The sequence below is a fragment of the Aegilops tauschii genome, chromosome 5, assembly GCF_002575655.3.
Source record: "Aegilops tauschii subsp. strangulata cultivar AL8/78 chromosome 5, Aet v6.0, whole genome shotgun sequence".
Classification (NCBI taxonomy): Eukaryota; Viridiplantae; Streptophyta; class Magnoliopsida; order Poales; family Poaceae; genus Aegilops; species Aegilops tauschii.
In genome coordinates this window covers 446236341-446246042 of record NC_053039.3, presented here as the reverse complement: position 1 = coordinate 446246042, position 9702 = coordinate 446236341, and the positions used below count along the sequence as shown (strand labels likewise).

General features: G+C 51.9%; 1 long non-coding RNA gene across 1 annotated transcript; it reads left to right on the top strand.

The window, feature by feature from the left end:
• Positions 1 to 8093: 8093 nt before the first annotated feature.
• Positions 8094 to 8926, top strand: LOC120964056 (uncharacterized). Its single transcript, XR_005755724.1, has 2 exons — positions 8094 to 8368; positions 8489 to 8926. It is a non-coding gene; the product is annotated as an uncharacterized lncRNA (long non-coding RNA).
• The last annotated feature ends 776 nt before the right edge of the window (positions 8927 to 9702 follow it).

Sequence of the window (9702 nt, the reverse complement as noted above, 5' to 3'; positions counted from 1 at the left end):
GTATGCTTCTATCGTGTGTATGCTAACCGTGAAGTCTTCGTTGTATAGATGTACTAATTTCCCCTTCTGTTGCGACATATGTTGGGTTCTCCATCACAATTGATTCTTTGCATGGTGTGTTGCGCTTCAATGCACGGTTAGCTGCGATTTGTCTTATTCTAGCTTTTTTTTGCTCTGGTTGCATATTTGCATATTTCCGCCTTTCTCTTGCGTATTTTTTTGTCTTTTGTGCTAGCTCCATATTTGCATATTTCTTCCTCCCTTGTGTACATTTTTTTTTGCAATTGAGTTGAATCCTTCATTATTTTGTTTTGCTGATAGGCTTGGCGCCATTTTTTCAATTTTTCCTGCTTTCCTTCATTGGTCATCCGTGCATATCGCTCTCTATATCTTTTATTTCTTTGGTCCTTGGCATCCAGGACTAGAGATAGTGACCCAAATTTCTTCACTGCATGTGAGTTTTGTATATGGTATGAATCTGTTATGTTTATTAAAAAGAAGAAACTGATTAGATTTTCCATCATAAATAGAACATATGTAGCTACTGGTAAGTTACTTTAATTACATTGGACATTAACATTAGAATATATGTGTTGTTTCTAAATCGAAAATTGCTTTTGGAGGCCTCCATTTGCAAAATCCAAAATTCATATTTTTGCTTTATAGAAAATTCTGAAAAAATACGCATCTACATAATTACCCAATCTATTTTAATAACTAAACTACTTTCATTTATTATATCCTTTTGTTCAAATAATATATTTTTTAGCGCGGTATCCCTAAACAAAATTTGAAATAAGCATGCATGAGTCAACTAGATGTGTTGATAGAGTTTTAGGTTTTTTTCTGAATGCAATTTAGGAAACAAAATAATTATATTGAAGTAAGAGCACTCATATACATACAATATTTGTCATCCGACTTCAGTACGTTGTTGAAGGTCGGCCCATAGATACATATGATGAAGCATATCACACTAACATCGGACACTAAAAATGTCCTACACATAACACTTTTTTAAATGGCCAGTACTACGCGCGGGCGGACCGGCCAGGGGTTCGGCCGGTCGCATCCAAACCGTACATGCAAGCGCTGGAGGCCGTCAGATTAGCCTTATCGCTTCGCACGAAGTCAACTCTCTCCTTTTTCCTCACGCACGCATTCCTCGCCAGAAGAAAAAAGGGGAACGCCGCGCCGCATGCAGCCCGCACGCACCCAGGCCACCGGTCAATCCCCGACCACCTGCCCCGCCCCACCACGCAGATCGCCGCCCTCGCTGCTGGTCGGAGTTTGCCGTCGCCGTGTTTCCATTTCTGCTCCCCCCCTTTCTCCCCCGTGTCCATCTCCTGCGCCCCTGCACCACCTCCTCCCTCCTGTATCCTCTGCATGCTTCTATTGCAGCGCCGGCCAACTCGCCGGCGGCAGCCCGGCGACTCCCCCATGTTCGAAGTACTCTGAACTCGTTCACCGTCACCATTGTAGCATCTCGCAGACGCGGTTCCAGCTCGCCACCGACACCGTTGTAGCATCTCCCCCCACGTCCAGAAAAAATCTGGTCTCGCTGTCGCCATCATTGCAGATCGCTGCGGGGGGCATTGTAGCATCACAGGGATAAGGTTCCAGCACGCCACAGGCATGGGCGCAACATCCTGCTTTGTAGGAATCCAGCTCGCCGCGCCCGTCGTTGCAGAACGCCGTGGTCACCATTGTGGCGTCCACAAGACTTGGTTCCAGCAAAACACGAACTCGATTGCGGCTCCACAAAAACGTGGTGCTAGCATCCCTACAGTTCGCGTAGGAACCGCCGCGGTTGAGAACATCGTCATGGTTGCAGCTTTCCGCTTAGCCGTTTCCAGCACGCCAAGCGGCCGGTTCCAGCAAAACTCCATGGCCGCTTGCATCTTGCCGGCGTGCTCGTCGCCACTCGGGCTGATGCTACAGCTCATGCTCATCGGTCACATCTCACAGTCGTAACATCTCGGTCACTGGTTCCAGCAAAAAATGAGCGTTGTTCCAGCAAAATCAAGCAATGGTTCCAGCAAAAAATCACCTTCACCGTTGAGTCGCAATGCCGGTTGCCGCTTGCACTGTCGCCGGTTGTAGCAATTTGAAACGCTGGTTGTAGCACGGCGTGACACGATTGTAGCAAAAATTCCCGACCTCGGCTTGTGCAATGTAGCAAAAAATGCCACACCGGTTGTAGCAAATGGAGACACCCATTGTAGCAAATTGTGATGCCGGTTGTAGCAAAAACCGGAGCCGGTCGTAGCAAAAAAGCGAAGTCGGTTGTACCAAAAACCAAGTCGCCGCACGCGCTATAGCTTCGCTCGACGCTAGTTGCAGCTTTCTGGGATGTGGTTGTAGCATTCTCTGCTTCCGTTGTAGCAAGAACCAAGTCGGCGCACGCGCTGTAGGTTTGCTCGCCCGTGGTTGCAGCTTCCTGTGAGGTGGTTGTAGCATTCTGCGCCGAGTTTGTAGCAAAACGTGAGGGTCGTTACAGCTTCAAGGGTTTGGAACAAAAAAAAGGTATGGCCGTCGTCGAGGGGCGCATCTCCGGCGTGAATGGATGTAGGAGCCGTCTGGCCCTGGTGTGGAGGATTTGTGGAGGGGGAGGTGCATGCTCGCCGTGCGGAGAAGAAGGAAGGGAGGAGGGCTCTGTGGGAGGAGGCGCTGCGAGAGAGAGAGAGGAGAGAGAGAGAGAGAGAGAGATGCGGGGGAGGACGATACAGGAGGTGGAAGAAAAGACGGAGAAGGCACGCACACACATGAGCAGGGCCCACATCCCACGTGTCGCCAGCCGAATCGTTGCGAGGGAGTGCGCATGGATGCGACCGGCCGAAGCTTCGGCCGGCGCTCCGTCCCGAAACGTTTCCCTTTTTGGCCAGTACTACGAGCCGGCGGACCGGCTAGGGGTTCGGCCGGTCGCATTCAAACCGTCAGATGCAAGCGCTGGAGGCCGTCAGATTAGCCTTATCCCTTCGCACAAAATTCAACTATCTCCTTCTTCCTCAGGCACGCATTCCTCGCCAGAAGAAAAAAGGGGAACGACGCGCCGCATGCAGCCCGCACGCACCCATGCCACCGGTCAATCCCCGACCACCTGCCCCCGCCCCCACCACGCAGGTCGCCGCCCTCGCCGCGGGTCGGAGTTTGCCGTCGCCGTGTCTCCACTTCCGCTCCCCCCATCTCCTCCGTGTCCATCTCCTGCGCCCCTGCACCATCTCCTCCCTCCTGTATCCTCCGCATGCTTCTATTGCAGCGCCGGCCAACTCGCCGGCGGCAGCTCGGCGACTCCCCCATGGTCGAAGCTCTGAACTCGTTCACGGTACCCATTGTAGCATCTCACAGACGCGGTTCCAGCTCGCCATCGACACCGTTGTAGCATCTCCCCCCACGTCCAGAAAAAAACTAGTCTCATCATCGCCATCATTGCAGCTCGCCACGGGGGCCCTTGTAGCATCACAGGGATAAGGTTCTAGCACGCCGCAGGCATGGTCGCAACATCCTGCTTTGTAGGAATCCAGCTCGTCGCGCCCGTCGTTGCAAAACACTGTGGTCACCATTGTAGCGTCCACAAGACTTGGTTCCACAAAAACACGAACTCGATTGCAGCTCCACAAACACATGGTGCCAGCATCCCTACTGTTCGCGTAGGCACCGCCGCAGTCGAGAACATCGTCATGGTTGCAGCTTTCCGCTTAGCCATTTCCAGCATGCCAAGCGGCCGGTTCCAGCAAAACTCCATGGCCGCTTGCAGCTTGCCGGCGTGCTCGTCGCTGCTCGGGCTGATGCCACAGCTCATGCTCATCGGTCACATCTCACAGTCGTAACATCTCGGTCACTGGTTCCAGCAAAAAATGAGCGTTATTCCAGCAAAATCAAGCAATGGTTCCAGCAAAAAATCATCTTCACCGTTGAGTCGCAATGCCGGTTGCCGCTTGCATTGCCGCCGGTTGTAGCAATTTGAAACGCTGGTTGTAGCACGGCGTGACACGATTGTAGCAAAAATTCCCGACCTCGGCTTGTGCAATGTAGCAAAAAATGCCACACCGGTTGTAGCAAATGGAGACACCGATTGTAGCAAATTGTGATGCCGGTTGTAGCAAAAACCGGAGCCGGTCGTAACAAAAAAGCGAAGTCGGTTGTAGCAAAAACCAAGTCGCCGCACGCGCTATAGCTTCGCTCGATGCTAGTTGCAGCTTTCTGGGATGTGGTTATAGCATTCTCTGCTTCCGTTGTAGCAAAAACCAAGTCGGCGCACGCGCTGTAGGTTTGCTCGACCGTGCTTGCAGCTTCCTGTGAGGTGGTTGTAGCATTCTGCGCCGAGTTTGTAGCAAAACGTGAGGGTCGTTACAGCTTGAAGGGTTTGGAACAAAAAAAGGTATGGCCGTCGTCGAGGGGCGCATCTCCGGCGTGAATGGATGTAGGAGCCGTCTGGCCCTGGTGTGGAGGATTTGTGGAGGAGGAGGTGCATGCTCGCCGTGCGGAGAAGAAGGAAGGGAGGAGGGCTCTGTGGGAGGAGGCGTTGCGAGTGTGAGAGAGAGAGAGGAGAGAGAGAGATGCGGGGGAGGACGATACAGGAGGTGGAAGAAAAGACGAAGAAGGCACGCACACACGTGAGCAGGGCCCACATCCCACGTGTCGCCAGCCGAATCGTTGCGAGGGAGTACGCATGGACGCGACCGGCCGAAGCTTCGGCCGGCGCTCCGTCCCGAAACGTTTCCCTTTTTATATTGAAGTAAAACAAATTTACCTCGATGCAACTCTCGCCTTCCTTCAGTCGCTCTCGTATTGCGGTGCCTAGCTATTTGGGCGCCGTCTTCTTCCCTTGCCGCTGTCCATACCCTCCTTCCGCCACAGCACGCCATTACGAGCTGCTCGAAGGTCACCCCGGCTAAGCTCCTCCTCCAGCCATGGGAGGAACGCCGAGGACGTACAATCCTTCCACCACCACAGGGACCCGGAGGATCATCTTGGCCTCGTCCTTTGCCCAGCATCCCGGCATGCTAGCCCTCGTACAGTTCGGCGTCGGGTTCCCTCTCACGAATCTTGTGCGTGCATGAGCCGATCGGTTCTTCTCTCTCTCATTGATTCACCCCTCGAGCCTATCGGTTATTCTCTCTCTCTCATTGATTCACCCCTCAATTAATAACCCGCTTAATTAGCTCATTAAGCTCATGCGTGCTTTTGCTCCCGTCATTTTCCCACGTCGCTATTAGTAGTTCCATGTCAGCAAAATCATAGCTGGAAGAGAGAGAAGGAAGAGAAAAGGGGGGAGCGGGCGCTTGAGCTCAAGCGCAAGAAACAAGAAATTAATCCTGCATGCAGCCCGCATGCAGCCGTGTGAGCCTGCGCTCCTCCTCCCCTTTCCACCAATGAGCCTGTGCCTTCTTTCCTTCTTTCACATGCAAGGATTAAATACCAGTAGCTAGTTTACAGCCCATCTATTATACTACTAGCTGGCTACTATAAAGGCTCCAAGTGACATGGCGTTGGTATATAGCCAACAGCTGGCTTTCTTATTAACCATGCTCTCATGAAGCTTGCTTTTTCTCTCGCTATTTTCCCACGTCTCAAGTGCCACGTGAGTGCAGTTTCCTAGAGGTATATTAACTGGTCTAGGTGGATGTGAAAGACCGAGGTGGTACTATTAAATACGTGAAGCCATCAATGCAACTCAGGCACAGGCAGGTATTTAGCAAAGGTCAGGATGGACGAAACATTGTGTATACTTCTTTGGGCCAAGGCCCAGCCGGACGTACAAGCATTGGGAGGGAACGAAGCGTTTTATTAACAACGTACGGGCAGGATAGATTAGTACCACCTTGAATATATAGAAAATAATATGAACGACGTGGACAGAGGAAAAACGGACGAAATTACAGTGGTAAGAAGCAATAGCCGCTTTATTATTGGGAAACGTTTATAATCGGCGGACCGGCCGAAGCTTCGGCCGGTCACGCCCCTCGCTCGCGTCGACTCGTACTTCTGCACATGGGTCCACGCACCAAACGAAGCGCTCCTCACTCGTTTCTTCCTCGCTCCTCTGTCTTATCCACAACAAAACTCAGCCCGTCCTGCATCCACTTTCCTGTTTCTCCGATCCCCGCCGGTGAGCGTGCCAGAACCCACACCCTGGCTCCACTCTGGCTAGCCGGCCGCGGCCATGGCTCCGTTTCTCCACTCCCCACAGCGAACCGCCATGGATCCCTAGAGGATTTTGGAGCTCTTTTCATGGTGCTTTTTCTCTCCTTCCTACAGACCTGGAAGCTACAACGGCGCCACCCAACGTTGGTGCTGCAACCAGCACCAGCCGGAGCTGGAGACGACAACAAACAGATGTTGCAACCCGCACTTGAGAAAGCTACCACCCGTGAGAAGAAAAGCTTGAGCCGAGATACACAAAGCTGGGGCGGGTACCCATGGAAGCTGCAACCAGTGCCTGAGAAGCTACAACCATTGTGGAAAAAGCTACAACGGGTGAAACAAAAAGCTTCAACGGGAGGTGACATAAGCTACGGCCGGAGGCGACGACATTGTTTTGTTGCAACCGTGTTCACTTTTTGCTCCCATGGTGACGGCAATTTGCTACATCCATCCATGGCCCATGACGGAGCTATGACCCATGACAACGGAGATGACTTTTTTTGCTGCAATCGTCGTCAATTGTTGCTACAACCGGTGAGGATTTTTGCTACATCCATTCATGATAGAGATACGACCCGGCCGGGATGGCGAACGATGCCTCGTTTTGCTACAAACCATCACCGGCATCGACCCTGTGCTACAACCGCATTGCTTTTTTGCTTCAACCGGCATCACCATTTGCTACAACCGGTGTCTCCATTTGCTACAACCGGTGTGGCATTTTTTGCTACATTGCACAAGCCGGCGTCGGGAATTTTGCTACAATCATGTCACGCCGTGCTACAACCAGCGTTTCAAATTGCTACAACCGGTGGCAGTGCAAGCGGCAACCGGCATCGCGACTCAACGGCAAAGATGATTTTTTGCTGGAACCGTTGCTTGATTTTGCTGGAACGGGCGCTCATTTTTGCTAGAACCAGTGATCGGGATGTTACGACTGTGAGATGTGACCGATGAGCATGAGCTGTGGCATCAGCCGTGAGCGACGACCAGCACGCCCGCAAGCTGCTACCAGCCATGGAGTTTTGCTGGAACCGGCTGCTTGGCGTGCTGGAAACGGCTAAGCGGCGAGCTGCAACCATGACGATGTTCTCAACTGCGGCGGTGCCTACGCGAACAGTAGGGATGCTGGCACCATGTGTTTGTGGAGCTGCAATCGAGTTCGTGTTTTGCTGGAACCAAGTCTTGTGGACGCTACAATGGTGACCACGGTGTTTTGCAACGACGGGCGCGGCGAGCTGGATTCCTGCAAAGCAGGATGTTGCGACCATGCCTGCGGCGTGCTAGAACCTTATCCCTGTGATGCTACAAGGGCCCCCGCGGCGAGCTGCAATGATGGCGACGATGAGACTAGTTTTTTTCTTGACGTGGGGGGAGATGCTACAACGGTGTCGATGGCGAGCTGGAACCGCGTCTGTGGGATGCTACAATGGTGACCGTGAACGAGTTCAGAGCTTCGACCATGGGGAGTCGCCGGGCTGCCGCCGGCGAGTTGGCCGGCGCTGCAATAGAAGCATGCGGAGGATACAGGAGGGAGGAGGTGGTGCAGTGGCGCAGGAGATGGACACGGGGGAGATGGGGGGAGCGGAAGTGGAGACACGGCGACGGCAAACTCCGACCCGCGGCGAGGGCGGCAACCTGCGTGGTGGGGGCGGGGCAGGTGGTCGGGGATTGACCGATGGCGTGGGTGCGTGCGGGCTGCATGCGGCGCGTCGTTCCCCTTTTTTCTTCTGGCGAGGAATGCGTGCCTGAGGAAGAAGGAGAGAGTTGACTTTTGTACGAAGGGATAAGGCTAATCTGACGGCCTCCAGCGCTTGCATCTGACGGTTTGAATGCGACCGGCCGAACCCTAGCCGGTCCGCCGGCGCGTAGTACTGGCCTGTTATTATTAGGGAAAGATGGTCATGTCTGTTTTTTTAGTACTCCGCTGGTCAAACTCCCGCATCTGGCTAACCCATCTCGCGAGAGGGGGAGCCGGCACGAGGACCTGGGAGACGGCGGCGCAGGAGTGAGGACCTTGGCCATACGTCGGCGCGAGGACCTGCAGGCGAGGACGCCGACGCGAGGTCCAGGAGGCGAAGCCCAGGCTGGTCTTCGTCGTAGTGGCCGCTCGCCCACGTATGTCCCCGCCGCCGCCGCCGTGAGGTTCTAGAGGGGACGACGCCGGCGCGAGGGCTTGGAGGTCCCGGCTGCGCTTGGTCGTAATGATGGACGAACAGAGGTATATCTTCCCCTGCCCTCATCTCTTCCTCCCGTCCTTCCCTCCTCACACCTTGTGCTGGCGGTGGAGGCGTGGAGCAACTGCACATTGCAGCGCCTTGAACTAAAATTCAGTTAGCAGCTAGGGTTCAGATTGCTAGTGGATATGCCAGCAGTGCGTTCACTACATTGCGCAACTTCAGCAATCACTAATCGCATGATCAGCGGCTGCCCGCGTCCGGCACTTGAGTTGTCCTCGATGCCTGCAATGACGCTGCTGCTGCTGACTGTAGCACGCTGCTGCTGCTACGTATTTGACATGTAGGCATCATCAACACAAAACTCTCAAGGTAAGAGGGATATGATATGAATTTTTTTCAGCAGAGAACATCATTTGGTTTGTCACACAAACCCACAAGTAGAAATTGCAGCCTTAAACTTTCCAGAATCAACTGTTAACTGTGTATGCTTATGGTCATACTCCTGTATCATACACGTACACAAGTTCAGGCCATATATGTATAAAGTTCTGTTAACTGTCTAGCCTTTATTCAGTAATGAAATCTTGAATTTTGGATTACTTGTAACAGCATGTTCAAACAACTGAATTCTTGCTGCAGCATACACATACAAGTTCAGGTCATACATGTAAACTATGGCTTGGAACAACTTAACTAGTGCTAATAACAGTTTCATACTTCAGTTGCATGTGTTTGTTTTGAAGTTCAGAACAGACACAGATTCAGAGTTCACAAATGTCTTACAACTTGTAGCATTCCCCAGTGGCAGTTGCTGCTTATAAACTACAGAGAACGCTGATAATAAATCCCACTAAGCATATCAAAATTCAGATATATGATAAACTACAGAGATTCTACAATTTCTGAAGAGTTGTTAAATATTACTTGCTATGATAACGTTCTCAGACTATTCATAATCCTCGATTGTTATTAGAGTTCGTGTATTCCCTACGACAGCAAAAACGGCGTCAATTAAGGCAGCCACCGATTCGAACAGTGACCATCAGGTACTCTATTTCAGCAGTCTATTTTATCAGATGTAGTTTAAACTCGTTGTGTTTAGTCTAGCACATCCTTTTTCCGTGGAGTCTACCAGATTTAGTATTGACCTTTTGTTCTATCTTAGTATGCATGGCAGTAGTCATCAAGTAAATTTTAGACAATTCACTAGTAGAAAAAGGGTCAAATGTGAAGCACATTAGTGCCGGTTTGATTTTGAGCCGGCACTAATGTGTCCATTAGTGCCGGTTCCAACGGCTAGGCGGGCGGAGATCATTAGTACCGGTTCGTGAGCAACCTTTTGTACCGGTTCGTCTCACGAACCGGTACTAATGAG